This window comes from Schistocerca gregaria, chromosome 9 (assembly GCF_023897955.1).
Source record: "Schistocerca gregaria isolate iqSchGreg1 chromosome 9, iqSchGreg1.2, whole genome shotgun sequence".
NCBI lineage: Eukaryota > Metazoa > Arthropoda > Insecta > Orthoptera > Acrididae > Schistocerca > Schistocerca gregaria.
Window position 1 is genome coordinate 135,816,111 of NC_064928.1, and position 19,400 is coordinate 135,835,510.

At 42.1% G+C, this 19,400-nt stretch overlaps 1 protein-coding gene across 1 annotated transcript in view; it reads right to left on the minus strand.

The window, feature by feature from the left end:
- The window catches only part of LOC126291467 (uncharacterized), a 2,161,958-nt gene extending 2,142,770 nt beyond the window's left edge, over window positions 1–19,188 (minus strand). Inside the window, exon 1 of the mRNA XM_049984978.1 lies at window positions 19,112–19,188. The gene's annotated coding sequence lies outside the window, so the exon portion shown is untranslated. The remainder of the gene's footprint in view (window positions 1–19,111) is intronic.
- Window positions 19,189–19,400: the final 212 nt, after the last annotated feature.

Below are 19,400 nucleotides of genomic sequence, written 5' to 3' on the forward strand. Positions count from 1 at the left end.
CCCGTTGTATATCGCCTGTGGCGGTAGGCGTACGGTTTTTAGTGCGAGAGATGCTGGCCATAATTACCCGTACGACACCTCAATCAGATACCTCTCCATCTGTACTCTTACCGGACTCAGTACACTTACTTCAACGAAGACGAACTACGAGAATTCGATCTGTGAACACGCACATCACGACATGTCTGCTGATGGCGAGAGAATATACTTGATTTTTTCGCACTTCCTTAATGAGTGACACTGAGCTGTTGTTCGCAATTCCAAATACAGACAAATTTTCTCCAATTTTCTTTGCAGTGTACTTCTTACCCCACTCCGGAGTTGGACTGTTACCGCAATGGGAACCGATTCCGGCATTTTTCGCTGTCAGTACCGGTTGTCCTTCGCTCATTGGAATGTTCCACTCTGAGAAACAATGGATTGATAGTTCCACAGAGTGTGACTGCATGCTGCTCCTCCTTGCCGCGACGTCAATTTCCTACTGTATCGGTGAGATAAAATAAAAGCAGTAATAAAGAAATAGCAAAACAAAGAATAAATTAAAATCAATGATGTGATTTGTATCTCTACTCCACGTCCCCAACGCTTTACGTGGTTTCCCCGGGAAGGGACGGGAAACAGTGCCCAGATCTCCGGTTGCGACCTCTGCCCACTTTTCCCTCACTCCTCCTTTTGAGCGCAATGAAGGCTCCGAAAGAAATTTTGTAGAGCACGTGTCTGCAAAAGGCAATGCTACTGACTTCGAGTCTCAGTCGGGCACACAGTTTTAATATGCCAGGAAGTTTCATATCAGCGCTCACACCGCTGCAGAGTGAACATTCTGTTCTGACGATATTGGCTTCAAATGGCAGTAGGGTGTGGGACGGAAAGTATCCAATGGAGAGCACAGTGTGAAGCTAAGGAGCGTGGTAGAACCACTTAGTCGACGAGTCACTCATAACAGCCTATTGTGCTAGTGGTGTTGATACAAAGCAGAGCAATGGCAACGATATAGAAAGCAAACAATGTGTTATGTCTACAACATTGACATTTCGTCAGAAAAGAAGTGGCAACTGAAATATTAGCGTTTCTGCAAGATAACTCGACGGAACTTCTGCTATAGTATCCGCTTGACTACGCGGATAATATACACTCCTGGAAATGGAAAAAAGAACACATTGACACCGGTGTGTCAGACCCACCATACTTGCTCCGGACACTGCGAGAGGGCTGTACAAGCAATGATCACACGCACGGCACAGCGGACACACCAGGAACCGCGGTGTTGGCCGTCGAATGGCGCTAGCTGCGCAGCATTTGTGCACCGCCGCCGTCAGTGTCAGCCAGTTTGCCGTGGCATATGGAGCTCCATCGCAGTCTTTTAACACTGGTAGCATGCCGCGACAGCGTGGACGTGAACCGTATGTGCAGTTGACGGACTTTGAGCGAGGGCGTATAGCGGGCATGCGGGAGGTCGGTCGGACGTACCGCCGAATTGCTCAACACGTGGGGCGTGAGGTCTCCACAGTACATCGATGTTGTCACCAGTGTTCGGCGGAAGGTGCACGTGCCCGTCGACCTGGGACCGGACCGCAGCGACGCACGGATGCACGCCAAGACCGTAGGATCCTACGCAGTGCCGTATGGGACCGCACCGCCACTTCCCAGCAAATTAGGGACACTGTTGCTCCTGGGGTATCGGCGAGGACCATTCGCAACCGTCTCCATGAAGCTGGGCTACGGTCCCGCACGCCGTTAGGCCGTCTTCCGCTCACGCCCCAACATCGTGCACCCCGCCTCCAGTGGTGTCGCGACAGGCGTGAATGGAGGGACGAATGGAGACGTGTCGTCTTCAGCGATGAGAGTCGCTTCTGCCTTGGTGCCAATGATGGTCGTATGCGTGTTTGGCGCCGTGCAGGTGAGCGCCACAATCAGGACTGCATACGACCGAGGCACACAGGGCCAACACCCGGCATCATGGTGTGGGGAGCGATCTCCTACACTGGCCGTACACCTCTGGTGATCGTCGAGGGAACACTGAATTGTGCTCGGTACATCCAAACCGTCATCGAACCCATCGTTCTACCTTTCCTAGGCCGGCAAGGGAACTTGCTGTTCCAACAGGACAATGCACGTCAGCATGTATCCCGTGCCACCCAACGTGCTTTAGAAGGTGTAAGTCAACTACCCTGGCCAGCAAGATCTCCGGATCTGTCCCCCATTGAGCATGTTTGGGACTGGATGAAGCGTCGTCTCACGCGGTCTGCACGTCCAGCACGAACGCTGGTCGAACTGCCGCGCCAGGTGGAAATGGCATGGCAAGCCGTTCCACAGGACTACATCCAGCATCTCTACGATTGTCTCCATGGGAGAATAGCAGCCTGCATTGCTGCGAAAGGTGGATATACACTGTACTAGTGCCCACATTGTGCATGCTCTGTTGCCTGTGTCTATGTGCCTGTGGTTCTGTCAGTGTGATCATGTGATGTATCTGACCCCAGGAATGTGTCAATAAAGTTTCCCCTTCCTGGGACAATGAATTCACGGTGTTCTTATTTCAATTTCCAGGAGTGTACATGAGGAGTACAATGCAGTCGATACGTCCTTAAAAAGTGAAACTGCTACTGCAACAGCTGTCAAGCCATGTACCACATCATCCTTGTCGGATAGGGATGAACGGAATGAACAGTCTAATGAGTACACCGTATGGTTTGAGAGTAAATCGGAGAAAGGCGAAGGTAATGAGAAGTAGTAGAAATGAGAACAGCGAGAAACTTAACATCAGGATTGATGGTCACGAAGTCAATGAAGTTAAGGAATTCTGCTACCTAGGCAGTAAAATAACCAATGGCGGACGGAGCAAGGAGGACATCAAAAGCAGACTCGCTATGGCAAAAAAGGCATTTCTGGCCAAGAGAAGTCTACTAATATCAAATACCGGCCTTAATTTGAGGAAGAAATTTCTGAGGATGTACTCTGGAGTACAGCATTGTATGGTAGTGAAACATGGACTGTGGGAAAACCGGAACAGAAGAGAATAGAAGCATTTGAGATGTGGTGCTATAGACGAATGTTGAAAATTAGGTGGACTGATAAGGTAAGGAATGAGGAGGTTCTACGCAGAATCGGAGAGGAAAGGAATATGTGGGAAACACTGATAAGGAGAAGGGACAGGATGATAGGACATCTGCTAAGACATTGGGGAATGACTTCCATGGTACTAGAGTGAGCTGTAGAGGGCAAAAACTGTAAAGGAAGACAGAGATTGGAATACGTCAAGCAAATAATTGAGGACGTAGGTTGCAAGTGCTACTCTGAGATGAAGAGGTTAGCACAGGAAAGGAATTCGTGGAGGGCCGCATCAAACCAGTCAGTAGACTGAGGGGATAAAAAAAAAGGGGGGGGACACAAATCACGTTTTCAGTGAAAAGTAGTAAAGGACAAACGATGGGCAATGGATGGGTACTAAACAATATTACTTACATCTAAGATCATGCACAGCAAGGTAAAAATCAATTATGAACAGATTTCGAATGAGTCCGCAGTAACATGACGGTGTAGTGAATAAGAAAAACTATGGATTTTCATGGGAGGACAGGGAGCACTTGTTACAGAAATTAGTTTCTTAACGTTTCAAGAACGCTCGATACAGTTTATACACTATGTGATCAAAAGAATCCGGACACTTGGCTGTAAATGAGTTACAGGTTCGTTCCGCCCTCCTTCGGTAATGCTCTTATTCCATAAGAATTAATGCAGACGTTTGGTTCCAGTAGACACCTCTTGGCCAGGAATGCCCTTTTTGCTATTGCTAGTCTGCTTTTGATGTCCTCCTTCCTCCGTCCATCATTGGTTATTTTACTGCCTAGGTTGCACAATTCCTTAACTTCGTCTACTTTGTGACTATCAATACTGATGTTAAGTTTCTCGCTATTCTCATTTCTGCTACATTCGTCCTCCTCAGATTTACTCTCAGCCCATATTTGTACTCATTACACTGTTCATCCCGTTCCGCAGATCATGTAATTCTTCTTCACTTTCACTCAGTGTAGCAATGTCACCAACAAATCGAATTACTGATATCCTTTCACCTTGAAATTTAATCCCACTTCTGAACCTTTCTTTCATTTTCATAGTTGCTTCTTCGATGTAGTTTGAGCAGTAGGGCGAAAGACTACACCCTTATCTTACACATTTTTTAATCCGAGCGCTCCATTCCTTGTCGTCCACTCTTATTACTCTCTCCTGCCTCTTGTACATATTGTATATTACCTGTCTCTCCATATACCTTACCCCTATTTTTCTCAGAATTTCGAACACCTTGCGCCATTTTCCATTGTCGAACGTTTTTTCCAGGTCGACACAACCTATGAACGTCTGTTGACTTTCCTTTAGTCTTGCTTCGATTATCTTTCCTAAGGTGAAACTGATCATCTAGCGCACTCTCAATTTTCTTTTTCATTCTTCTATATATTATCCTTGTCAATAACTTGGATATATGAGCTGTCAAGCTTAAAAATGTCGTGTGACTAGGGCCTCCCGTCGGGTAGACCGTTCGCCGGGTGCAAGTCTTTCAATTTGACGCCACTCCGGCGACTTGCTCGTCGATGGGGATGACATGACGATGATTAGGACAACATAACACACAGTCCCTGAGCGGAGAAAATCTCCTGCCCAGCCGGGAATCGAACCCGTTCCCCCATGATTGACATTGTCACGCTGACAGCTACCGGGGGCAGACCGCTGTTAAGCTGATTGTGCAATAATTCTCGCACGTGTCTAAACAGTCCTAAACGGGCTGTGATTGGAGTGTAAATGGCCTGGTTACAGTTTTGATATTTCCAACATCCGTCCACGTACGAGCACATTGCAGCAGGTCTCTTGGCGGGAGCGGAAATTGACCAATGAGAACGCCTGCATTTCCGGGCGTGACGTGGATTGGCTAGGGAGTCTGAGCTTGCGAAATCCAGGAAGCGGCCGTCGGCGTTCGTAGGGGTCAGTGGAAAAGTCGTGGAGACTCTGCGGCGGAGTTTGTGTTCTAAACTGGCCACAAGTCTGCAGTGTGTGATCCTCGGTGATCAACAAGGCTAGTATTCCGTTATGCAGAGCCTAAAAATTGATTGAAAGTACATTCTTGTAAGTGGGCGTTAAATAATGCTGAGGTACTTCCCTATTTTCCTCAGCGAGTGTTGAGTGTTAGCGAAGCAGGCTTGTTCCGTGAAAAGAGACCATGGAGGAATTCGTAGAGCCATTAGAGGTGTTGCTGGGCAAACGTGGCGGACTTGGTTGGGGCTAATTCGCGCCATTAAATTTGATTTGTTTCTGTGCATATCTGAGGTTGATGCGTTTGTGTGACTCTTCTCCTATTGGCTTTCAACTGTACTCCCATTTTGATGCTGTAACAAATATTGGCGAGAGTTGCTAGTGGCCATTCTTGTGGGGGAGGGCAGTGGGGGATTAGGGGGGCGGATAGTGTAATGTATGAACTGTTAGTTGTTAACGTACTCCAGTCCAGCGGTCGAATGTTACAATGTATGAACTGTTAGTTGTTAACGTACTCCAGTCCAGCGGTCGAATGTTACAATGTATGAACTGTTAGTTGTTAACGTACTCCAGTCCAGCGGTCGAATGTTACAATGTATGAACTGTTAGTTGTTAACGTACTCCAGTCCAGCGGTCGAATGTTACAATGTATGAACTGTTAGTTGTTAACGTACTCCAGTCCAGCGGTCGAATGTTACAATGTATGAACTGTTAGTTGTTAACGTACTCCAGTCCAGCGGTCGAATGTTACAATGTATGAACTGTTAGTTGTTAACGTACTCCAGTCCAGCGGTCGAATGTTACAATGTATGTACTGTTAGTTGTTAATGTACTCCAGTCCAGCGGTAGAATGTTACAATGTATGAACTGTTAGTTGTTAACGTACTCCAGTCCAGCGGTCGAATGTTACAATGTATGAACTGTTAGTTGTTAACGTACTCCAGTCCAGCGGTCGAATGTTACAATGTATGAACTGTTAGTTGTTAACGTACTCCAGTCCAGCGGTCGAATGTTACAATGTATAAACTGTTAGTTGTTAACGTACTCCAGTCCAGCGGTCGAATGTTACAATGTATGAACTGTTAGTTGTTAACGTACTCCAGTCCAGCGGTCGAATGTTACAATGTTTCTGAAATTAGTTACGTAGCTACAGGGGTATTTAATTTATAACTTCGCAGATGTGAAAAGTTTAGCCCCGTCTCACAGGTCAAATCGAGGCTAGCGACCCTTATTTAGGGCGAGTGGTAGTAGGCTATATCAGAGCAGGGAATTAATCAAGGTCCACCAGAGTTCGTTTCAGATTAATCTGCAAAGCAGTACATCACGTCAAAAGCTGCACACTGTTCTTGCCTATCTCAATCTTCACTATTAGTTATTTCGCTTTGCGACAGGGACTTTCCATAGCCTCTTACAGCCAAGTGAGCACATACTGCACCGAGCATCCTTTGCCTGCATGTAAGTGGCCACTAGTCTAAGCACTCCGTCTTCAGGGCACATCCGACCGCCGTGTCATCCTCAGTTGAGGATGTGGATAGCAGACCGCTCTCCCGGTCGTTATGATAGTTTTCTGTAACCAGACTCGCTACTATTCGGTCGAGTAGCTCCTTAATTGGCATCACGAGGCTGAGTGCACCCCGAAAAATGGCAACAGCGCATGGCGGCCTGGATGTCCACCCATCCAAGTGCCGGTCACCCCTGACAGCGTTTAACGTCGGTGATCTCACGCGAACTGAGGTATCCACTGCGGTAAGGCCGTTGGTCAAGTCGTGTAAAGTCCCAGAAGTATTAAGTGGATCTAGCCCAGTTTCTCCCATAAAGAAAAATTCTCACCCAAAATACAAATACCGGACTTCAGATCGACGAATCAGGGACTGAATTTCATTGAATGTACCCTAGTAAGTTCCTCGTACAGGATATGTGAGGTTAGTGATCATGGGACAGAGGAGGGCGTGCTGGTATGTACATTGGTGAAACTTTTAACGAACTAAATTAATGAATAGAATACATTTATTGACGAAAGAAAGCGTACTCCTGAACTTAAACATGGAACACGTATGAAAAGTCTATCTCTGTGGTTACTTAACGACAAACAGTGTCCATTAGAAATATTCAGCAGATGTTAGACTGGGTCAGGAGCGCAATATGGACGCACATGCGCTCACACACAAGGTCTCAGACATTAACAGAAATATCGAAAATAATAGCATTGTTGAACCAAAGTTGAGACATGAAATACGGCATTTTCTTCCAGTGAAAAGGAAACTCAAAATTAATCAAGATCACGATGCATGAAGTGAATCATCTCAGGGAGAAGAACAAGTTCTGTCCCATCTGAATATACGGAAATGACGGCGGAATTACCACTCGCAAGGAACTCATAACGCTGTTTACAAATGACTTTCAAGCTACAGACGTTTCATAACTCGTAAAGCATGAGCTGCTTCGCATCCGAAATCCCCAGCACGGTGATCGTTCCGCTACTCCATTCGCAGTAGCTGCTGTTCTAGACCAGTCTTCCTCACCTCCGAGTTCAGAGACCGAAAAACTCGGAGAGGCGAACTGACCCATGAACGAGACGAATTTTTTCATGGTACATGGCATCGCCTCGAATCCAAGGAGAGGAGAGACAACACCCGTTTATGCATCCTCAAAATTTTCCTTTGGTTCAACATCAGACATTTGAACGCCCGTCTCCCTCGCGCATGGGTCTAAGAATCCATCGCGAGAGAACCCATTATGAAAACCTGCCCAGCTATCGTGCCGACACCTCACCCGAGTCATCCCTCAAACGAGCTTTGACATTTCAAGTGTTTTTCTAGGCCTCTGAAGCAAAACTGAAACAATAAAGGGCACCTGACTTTACCAATTTGCTTGCGTTTGAAATTACACTCACATTCATCCACTGTAGCGATCATTTATGTTCACAACAGGTATTTACAGCTATAGTGCTCCGAATATAAACTGTAGCAAAAATGAGAATAAAAGATACCCAATCTCGATACCCATCCTACAAACCTCGATAAATCCACAGTACTAATTTCAGCAGAAATTGGTTCATTTAGAACTTTAATTATATTCCTTTTAATTTATATTTTTTTAGTTTCTTCATGCGCTCTGGAAATGTTAGTTTAATTAATGAAAAGGCCACTCAGTTGCTCTGTAGAACATTACTTCATCCACTATCGGCTTAAGCGTTTCTTAAGCCGTTGTGAAGTGGATCTGAAAAGTGGATATGTAATGTCCAAGAAAAATCAAGAACAAATTTGGTACATTTAAAATGTTGCTTGTCTAATGATTTTGTGGGATGACCATACTCTCTCGATATCGTTAGACAAGCAATATTTTAAATCTACTTTTGGACTTTACTTCTCCACTTGAGAATGTCTTAACAAAAAAGGTCGAAACCAATATGGGACTAAGTAAAGTTCTACAGAGCAAAAGGACCAAACTTTCCAATAATTATGTTGATTATTTAACTATATTTTCAACATTAGGCATTACTTTTTCATTATACAGGCAAGGAACAATCTAAAATATATATCCAGAAGGAGTAAAGTTAGAATCTGTTGAAACTTCCTGACAGATTAAAACTGTGCGCCGGACCGTGTTCGAGTCTCACAGCGGCACACTCCGCTGCAGAGTGAAAATCTCATTCTAGAATCTGTTTCCCATTTCAAGTATCTAGGAAGCATGACCTCGAAAGGCCACGCCAGTAAGCAGGAAATACCCAACAGCACAAAGAAAGCATCAAATTTTTCTATTCAAATCAGAAATGTTCTCTGGAACGATAAAATACCACGAAAAGCATAGGCGACCATATACCATACCTATTTCGTTCCAATCCTAACATATGGCTCAGCAACAGGTATCCTACTTAATAAAGACCTCAGCAGATTTCAGGCAACAGAAATGAGATTCGTTGCAACTATGAACAAAGCAACCAGAAATAATAGAGTCAGGAATGAGGTGAATAGAAAAGTAGATGACATTGAAATTCCTGTTACCAGGGTCATAAAGGATCGCAGGCTTCGTTGTTATGGGCACATAATAAGAATGAATAATAGCAAGAAACCTGCCGAAAGGTATTTCAACCTAAATCTAGCAGGAAGAAGACCACGGAGAAGAGCAAGAAAAAGCTGGATACAGACTGTAAGATCAGATGTGAAATGGCACAAATGGGAAGTTATCCTGGAACAGAAGATGTATGAAGACAGAAGGAGCTGGCGAGCGTTTCTATACCACACCTGTTAATTGGACTTGCAGAATGATGATGTTGATTGTGATGATGATGATGATGATGATGATGGTGATGATGATATCTTAACTAGGAGACCTAGCAAAGCTTCGCAGTTGATAAACCTATATGGAATTTGATATGCATCTTAAACTCCTTCCCTCTTCTCTCTCCCATCTTCTTCTCCGCATCTTCTTATGTATCTCCTCCTACCCCGTCTCTTTCTGTGCATTACTTTCTCCCCCTGCCTCTGTATAGCTCCTCCTGTTCCCCGCTGTCTCTCCCTCTTCTGATCTTCCTCTCTTTGTCCATGTCCTCCTGCCCCTCTCTTACTTTCATTTCGTTCCCCTCTCCCATCATCTCCTCTTCTTCCTTCCACAGACTTAGAACCTTGTTTATTGTTATTGGCAACAAAACCTTGATTGGCAATTGAAGTCGTTTAAAATAAACGAGTAGGCGAATTCGTTTGGCAGCATTGGAATATGGGATACGAGAGAGGCCGCTCCAGATGTAGAATCTGTGAGGACAGTAGCTTCAGTGACAGTATTTTGCATAGTTTTAATCTGCGAATAGATAGGATTACAAAGTTTCAGACAATTCGGATTCCGTAATACTATTCTGATCATAAGATGATAAGCCATAATTACAACTATCCTGTTTTCTGTAAAACCAACGGCGACGAAGAAAACAAACAGCACATTATTTTTGTTTAAACTTATATGTAAGGAGAAAAAATGTATAGGGGAGAAACAATTCGTCTCTTGGTTTACATGCCTTGCTATAACATTAAAAATTAACCGAAAGGCATCGCCCACTTACCCAGCTCAATAGAAAGCAACATTATCTTTCTCTTTATTGGAGAACCTCTACCTTGTCGTTTAAAGAAATTTAGAGCCTATATCCGTATGTACGTTTTGTACATATACCGCGTAAAGATCTTAAGTAAACCGGTTAAGAACTTTTTGAGACTTTTGATAACATGGTAACAGTCTATTTTCATCGGAATGACTATTACAGCGTCGTGTAAAAGTTTGAAGTGAGACAAGTAGCCTTCGAGATTTACCTAAAAAATATTAAAAAACATTTCCCCAATAACATTTTCAGAGCAGATTGTCATCTACTGTGAACAGTTAACGAATTTCTGATGTAATAAGAAGGATGCAATTTTTCATAATGTACAGAAAGAAGCAAAGGAGAGATGTACCCTAAAAAGACAGAAAAAATACAAAGCTATGAAACATTTTTCTGAACCTGTTTCTAGAACGAGACGAGTGGCATATAAGCTTTTTGCACAAACGCCAAACGTCTCTCGTGGTGTTTCGTAAGCACAATTAGCCGACATCTGATGTTTCTGGCTCGTGCAAAATATAAAAGGATTTAATCTTGAAACACAATGTGGTATCTAATTGTACAGCTTTTCGAAAGTAATTGCACCTATTGTACTGCTGTACCACCTGGTTCCTTGAAGGCAATGGAAGGAAGGTGTGTTTACGTAATAGGACTGTACAGGTTCTAGTTGCGTATTCTTTACGTGCTCCAATTAAACAGAGAAATTAGCTGTCGCTTCAAAGCAGTTCGTAGCATTATACGGATCCAACAGAACGCAATTTCATGTTGCGAACCACTTGAGAATTGGCTGCTAGAAGCCAGTGATGACAATTCCTCATTTTCCTGTAAGGCAGTAAATTGCATGCCATTGAAACTCAGTCGTATTTTAACCAACACCTCTGAAACTGTGAGAGGTAATAGAAAAGGGGAAAAAACACATGTCACATGATACAGCGTCTCACACAAAGTGCACATTTATTGAGATAAGGATGATATTTATAATTTCAGAAAAGATCTTTAGCGACAGGATCCTTTATCGATTGTGCAATGTACAACCCTATATTACCACTTCAAAATCATAACATTTACAACCTATTAATATTATAAAAGATGAAAATTGAAACAACAATTTCGCACAGCACCCGGGCAGGAGGAATCCTACATAATTTTTGGGCAAAATAGCCACTCATTTTCCAAAACATTTCGATACATCAACGTGAAACATGCACTATTCCTTGATGCTTGGAGATATGTCCTGTCAACCGAGTCATGCTCTTAGTCAATCTGTATCATGAATTTCTTTTCTCCACACTGAGAATTAGCAGTTACTCATTGATAATTCTACTCATCTAATCTTCTGCGTACCTCTGTAGCACCACGTTTGTCTTTTAATGCAGCTGTTTACCTTCCCTTTTCCGCTTCAGTACAAGCCTACACTGTGAAGAAATGTCTTCGGAACACACTTTCTCACGATTAAATTTACATTCAATTTTAAGAAATTTGTGTCAGTCAGAATTTCTTTCCTTCATGTTGCCAACATGCAATTTATACATTGTCTACATCGACCGTGCTTATTTTATTGCTGCAATACTAAAATTCGTCTGTTGCCACCTTCAGTGTATCGGCTTCATCCTAGTACTTTCAACACAGTTTGATTTAATTCATTACAGTCCTGCAACGAATTACACAGTGAAACAAATCATTAGGTGTCCGTGCCTCAATCTACAATAACGGGCTTTATAGGATCACTTTGTTGTCCGTTGTTTGTCTGCCTGTCACTGTTAAGAATTCTTTTTCTCAGGAGCGCGTATACATATCAAGTTCAAATTCATACCACAAATTTACATATAGTCTCGCGGAGATGTAAAACTTTTAAACTTCTAAGCCACTCCTGTCTAAAGATACGGCCATTTGTGTCACATATTTTGATACGCGAAAACTCACCCATAAAAAACAGTACGGTGCTCCCGCTGCTCTAGAATCATGAAATTTAGCAACAGGTAAGGTTTCGGAATACACCTAGAGAAGTGAATCCAAAAAGTGTTTATTTGTAATTTCTTAATTTATTTCACGAAAAAATATTATGTTTGTAATTTTTTATGTCTCCACATATCTGTCTTTCTGTCTCTTAATACCCACGTTTCTCCTGGAACAGATTGGTAGATCAAGTCCATATTAATGTCACATACTGAAGTCTATGGCCCCTTGGAGATTTTAGAAATTTAAGGTTCTAAGTCAATGCAGTCAAAAGATTCGGTCATTTACGTCTCGTAATTTGATACTAGCAAGCTCACTCATGGAAACCGCAGTGAAAATCAAAACTGTTCTATTTGCAACAGTTACCTACAACTTCCAGCTACGTATCTCCATTGTCTCCGATCCGACTTAGATATCTGTCGTAGTGTTGTACCAACTTTCCAATACTCTCGTTATAGAAGGCAGCCGCCAATGCTTTCGGCCAATTCTCTGCGCTGAATTTCAGCTCGTTGGGAGACAATTACGGGCTGTATAATGGGTAATCAAACATTTCCAAATGAAAACGATGCATCGGGATCTTCATTGCACCTGCAGAATGCGGCGGAGAATATTGTCTTGAACAAGAAAATGCACGACAGTTAAGTAATGTTGGCTACATAGCTTCAGGCGAAATTTCTCGCCAGATCCTCGTACTTAGCGGAAGAGACTATTGTTCTAGGTATCTTTATGTGTTTACTGTGTACTCAGAACTAAAAAGAACGACCTAATATGATCGACAGGCATACTAGATATACTGCCCAACATACCTGTGCAAAACGTCATCCGATTTGCACTGTGGTTTCCATTTCTCGGTCGATCGTTTCTTACTTTCTGAATAACCCTTGTTTATGGCTCTTCTTGTGAGCCTGAAATTTCTTTCTTGTATTCAGCTGATCAGGAAAGCTCTGAAGGGCAATTTTTCTATTATTTGTGCTGTCTAGTGTATCAACCAGGTCACAAGAATAAGAGAATATTTTTGTCAACGTGTTTAGGAACAAAAGACCTTGCCCCAAGGCTGAATACCACAGGTACATTTAACATCGTCTCTGGTGTCGTATGGTGTAAAAGAGGAGAGATGAAGAACATACAGGGTGTTTCACAATGTCACAAACTAGCAGAGGTTGTAGAAGGGACATGATAGATCAAGTTTTACATAGGAACCCGTGTTCGGAAACGTCAGCCAACGAAGCGACAGAGCATCAAATTTATAGGTTCTGGTGCCTGTAAGTGTATGTTTATACAGGGTGATTCCGGTATGATGTTACAAACTTTCAAGGATGATGGAGGAGGATAAATGTGTCAATTTGAGGTAAGTATTCCTGCACTGGAAACGGACGAGTCGAAAATTATAAGCGAAAACCAGTCGATACCTCTGACAGTGGAATACATGTATCGGTGCTGTTGTTGCTAAGATTATAAGACAGGAAACTTTTAGAGCTGGTAGTATGGACCAAAAGATCTATATTGTCACCTCTCAAAGTCGCCTACCCTACAGTATTAGCGACAAAACCCCGATATGCGTATTCCACTGCCAGAGGTATTTAACGGGTTTTGCTTATAATTTTCGACTCGTCCGTTTCCAGTACAAGGAAGCTTACTTCAAATTGATACACTTATCCTTCTCCATCATCCTTGAACGTTTGTAACATTATTATAAATATAGGGGATAGGCAAAGTAATGTGAACAGTTGTAGTGAAGGGATGGTTCTGTTTGACGGTCAACAACGCAGGTAGGCAGCTGTCGCGTTGGACTGTGCGTGTTCAGTACGGACTGGGCATCAGTGCAGGTTGTTTGCAAGTAGTGCACACTTCGCATTCACAGACCGACATCGACTTGCAATGAAAGACCTAACAGAGTTCCAAAGAGGGCAAGTTGTGGTGGCCCGATTAGCTGGAGCATCAGTAACCAAGACAGCCAACTTATTAAATGTTCCAAGAGCAACTGTTTCAACAGTCTTGACAGCCTACATAAAACATGGTGAGACATTATTCTGTAAACGTAAGAGTGGTCGCAAATCAAAACTAAATGACAGAGATCGTCGTATTCTAACACCAACTGTGTTAGAACACAAAACTACGGTGGCCAAAGTGACTGCATGGCTCAATATCCATCTTCGAGACGCCATATTTATCGACACAGCACGCCGAGGACTCCATGAAGCGAACATTCGTGGACGAGCTGCTATACAGAAACCATTAGTGACATCAACCAACCCACAGAAAAAAAAAAAAAAAAAAAAAAAAACGTTGTCAGGAGCGTAATTCCTGTACGGATAATCAGTGGAAACACGTCATATGGTCCGAAGAATCAACGTTTTCGGTGTTTCCAGCATCAGACAGGGCCTACGTCTGGAGGACGCCAAAAGAAGCCTACAATCCTTATTGCTTGATACCAACGGTCAAGCGTGGAGGTGGAAGCGTGAGTGTGTGGGCAGCCATATTATGGTACTCTGCTGGTCCTATCATTACCCTCAAAGGCCGTATTACAGCCAACGACTATGTGAACATTTTTGGTGATCATGTGCACCCCTTGATTCAAATGTTGTTCGCCAAGAGTGATGCCATATTTGACGAAGATAATGCATCCATTCACACAGACAGGACAGTACAATCGTAGTATTAGGAGCATGGGACTGAATTGCATTGCCTTGCCTGGTGAGCACGTTTCCCGAACGTGAATATTATCGAACTCTTGTGGGCGGTATTATAGCGCAGACTCCGGGGCACATTTCTGCCTCCCTCATCACTACAGTAGTTAGAAGAGGTTCGATCAAACAGTGGCATAACATTCTCTTGTAGAATATACAGTCATTATTTGCCACTATTCGAAGAATAACCACAGCATTATTACGGGCAAACGGGAGCCCCACCCCTTATAAATAAACCATCACAAGCAAGTACAGGTGTTCACACTATTTTGCCTATTCCCTGTACATTTACAGCGCTAGAACCTATAAATTTGATGCTCTGTAGCGTCACTGGATAACGTTCCCGAGCATGGGTTCCTAGGTAAGGCTTGATCTATTAAGTACGCCCTGCAAATTTCAGAAGAGTGTAAGAAGAATTTAGAAAAAACCCTGAGTCTTTGCAATATACTTGAAATGCGCGTATTGTTGGAAGCTCTTAGTAGAAGGCTAGTTTAGCTAGAAACATCCGGTAACTGTGTGTAGGACAGACACATGGAGCGTTGCGCAAAAACTTATATATGTAGATAGTTGACCCAGCCAGGGAAATGAGAATTTCGCCGATTTTTGCCTGTTGTTGATATCGACGCTGGCAATGTATCAAGATATATGACATAAATTGCGGTATCTTTTGATTGAAGAGGCGGAGAGGCTTAAACGCCTTACATCGAAACCGAAAGGGGCCGTGGACATCGGTATGTAATATCCATTAGTTTCAACCTCAAACGTCTACCCATTCCTGAGCGTTGCATACTGGAGCACAGCAAATGAAAGACAGACCACTACAAACCCGGAGAAGAAGGAGACGAAGGAACTGAAATGTGCTGCTGCCGAAGAATGTTAGGAATTGTACGGACATAAAAAGTATAACGTTTAAAAGAATTAAAAGGAACAAAATCTGTGGATGACCCTCGCCAAGAGAAGGCATCGACTAGGGCGACCTAGAATCGCGCACTACAAAAACTATGGTTTGATAGTTTCTGGTACACTGCATAAATGACGTATCAGATGCTAAGATTACCGGTAATATTGGTGGAACTGATATGGAAGTAAACATAAATGAATGTGTGAGAGAGAAATTAGGAACCGACATCTCTTTTTTGTCTGTTCAGTTGTTTGATTTTGCATATCATTAGAACCGCACATCATTCAGAGTTAGTTCATTTTATATCCTTGCGGAATATGAATTGCGTTTTATAAGTAATATATATTAGTTGCGTAACTTCTGTGCTTTTATGTAATCAAAGCAATTAGTTTTGATGCGAGTAGAGTTTACAAGCACAAACATAAAAATGTATAATTATTGTTATTTTGTACTGAATGTAAAATTCTTCATTGTAATCAAAAGCAAGAGTTATTGCTGATGAATGTGAAAGTTCTTTATCAGTTTTGTATTGAAACGATGTTCGATATGTTTTTTATTTGCGTTATTTTAACTTTATACTTATGATTGAGTAAATTGCGTTTTGATGTGCTATACGATAAATCTGTATTGTTTTATTTATTTTTGTATAACTATCCTCCGTGGCACGTTAAATATGAATAGACTAATTTTCGAATAAAGCCGGAATTGAACATTGACAGTTATAGTTTTCCCGAATATACTGTTTGTTCTTTAGTAACGGGCAGGAGGAAAACTATGCAGTACAAAAAAGTACCATAGGTTCCTCCGTAACTCACCCAGCTCCTAGACGGTTCACCAATTCCGGTATTTAGGGAAATTTAGTAAGACTCTTCTGGCATATGTATGTGATCATTACGAGGTAACTTCCCATAAGTATGTAACACATCCAACGTACAGTTAAAATGGGTGGAACATTAACTGCCCAAAGCTACTAGGAAAATACCGTAGTCTGTGCTTAACTAAGATAGTCTAAGATGGCCTACCGTACTTTTACAAGTATAGTGCGACGTCTGCAATGTCGTCCAGGAATAATTAAATTGGCGCCGCACCGAACAGCACTGGAGTAAAACAGTAGGGGATCAAAGACTAGAATATCAGAAACAGATTACAGAAGATGCTGCGTATAGTAGTTGCGCATGGTTGAAAAATCAGCAAGAAACGGAGAAAGTCGCAGCGTAGCAGCGTATCGAGGGAAAGACTTGATAAACGGTTCTGTTACAGTTAGATCCTGCGATAAGCGTGGAACGAAAATTAGAAGTTCAGTTTCTGTAGATAAGTTTAAAACACGGAAAAACTAATAGAAATAAGAAGATCGAGTTTTTACAGCCATTTTGCGATGTACACCCAGTTTTATCTATCAGTGGTGTGGTAAATCCGACCACTGCCCGCGGCTTAAACGCCGTAATTCCTCACAAAGAGTAGTCCTTCTGTCTTTTGAACTGACTTACCCAACCACTCGTAGGGAGGAGTAAAGTTTAACGTGGACTATGAACCAAATGTGCAACTTAAATCTTTTCTCATACGTAAATCACCACCAGAGGAAGAAGACGAAGCAAAATTACCGTAAAAAGATCTGCAAGTTTATAAATATTGATGATTTGTTTCACACAATATGCACATAGGCATTCAATTGGTATAAAAATGAAGCATATAAGAAAAGAACAGAATTTCGCAAAGAAAATGTCAATTGCAGATGATCTGAATGTTTCAAAGTATGAAAAAAAAGAAAAAATTAACAAAGAAATTCATCCCACATTACAACTAAATAGACTCTGGTTTTTGGATATCAGTGCCCTGCACTCAAGCACTTCTCAACTACAGTATAATATTACTACAAAGACATAAACCCACTTCGAATATACGAACTGAACTGACCGTTCCATACTAATCTCAAGAACTCTGCGAATGGTTCTAGCGAATGATGACAAGAGAAAAATTTATGAGTTTTATACATATAATGTTATCCTATTTGATCCAAATCATGATTGCATTTGTTTGTTTATTCGTTATTTCGTCCATATATTTAATAAACACTTCTGTGGTTTTGAACTTCCATTACTTTGTGTCACGAATTCGATAGGAATGAGAAACCTGTCAAGGTAGACCCAGAGAAGAAACCTGTAGAAAGATCAAGCTTACGGTGTTGTAAACTCAAAGCCTATGCTCCTATAATATGCGACTAGTTAAAAATTACATTATGACTCGTTTTAATGATGACCTACAAAACCATACATAGTTAACATCTTTTTTACATCTATGGGAAACCCTTTGAAACAACCCTAAATTTTTCCAAAGATTCTTTATGCTTAAATGGCATAATGACTATGTATGATGTTCACCGCCACATAATGACATCTCTGCACCATGAAAGTACTATGCAAGTATCTAAACTTACAGTTATAATTTTTATTCGTTCTTCAATATATTTAGTGACAATTCTTCTAATGCATAGACACAATTCGTTGTGTCACTACTACAGTGATATTTTAAAATAATAATATCTCTTTCAAGGTTTTTTATTTTGTTTTTTGATTTGTACTTATCAGTGAAAAACTAATTGGTGAAATATGATATCGTACTCTGAGCAATTTCCAGAATATATTTATTAACTAGTTATAAAGACTGAAAGGCTTTTATTTTGTTTCTCGATTTGTGCTTGTCAACAGAAAAATAATTGGTGAAACATGATATTGTACTCTGAGCAATTTGCAGCACACAGCTATAAATCAGTCAAAACTCATCTATTAATAAGGGATTACTGTCAAATTCTCAATTATGTTAAATATAAACCACTGTAATACTGACATGTAATTGCAGATAATTGTATGCCAGATATAAATAAATATAATTTTTGGTTCATGTGAGTTAAAATGTAGGCTAATTGAAATAACTGCGGTACATTCTGAGAATGTATGTTTGGAGTGGAAAACTGAATGCATGCGAATTTTGCACAGTGGAAAAAGAAGAAAAGCTGACAGTAGAAGTGATTCTGATCCAGCATAATGGGATATTGAAAGTCAGATGGACTGGTAAAATAAAGAATCTGGGGTTCTCTCCAGAATCGATAAGCAAAGAAATTTGTGAAGAACACTTATAAGAAGAGAGGAATCATAGAATATGTGTTAATAAATACATGACAGTAGAGGTAACTGCAGATGGTAAAAACTCTACAGAAAGACAGGAATTGGAGTACAACCAATAAATAATTGAGAAATATGGGTGAATGTGCCACTTTGGGATGGAGAGGTTGGCAGCCGCCCGAACCCCTCTCCCCCTTCCAAAAAAAGAAAAAAAAGATAACTTTAAACTAGGAAAGCATGTTAAACCCATATGTGTATACTGAGTGAATTAGAAAGTGTGCAAATTAGGTCAGCATCATGTGAGAAGGTTTAGCTCGTGTCAGGATTGCCAGCCTGTACTCACATGTCGCAGCAATGTTGCCGGCCCTGGCGCTGGTTTCCCGCGACGTTGCGGTGTTTCCCCGGAGGGGCCTTCTAACGGTTTCGCGGTTCCGCGCACCCGATTCGACTGCCGGCCGTCGTGGTTCGCTCCCTTCGCGCCACGCCCCGTGTTGCCACCTGGCGGCGCGGACCTGAACTACGAGCTCCCCGCACCGAGCCGGGGGCTACCTGCGCTGACGTCACGCCTGTGCGCGCTCCCAGGGACGGTTCGGCGAACTACGTCCAGGGCTCGCCGGGCCGCGCGCAGGCTT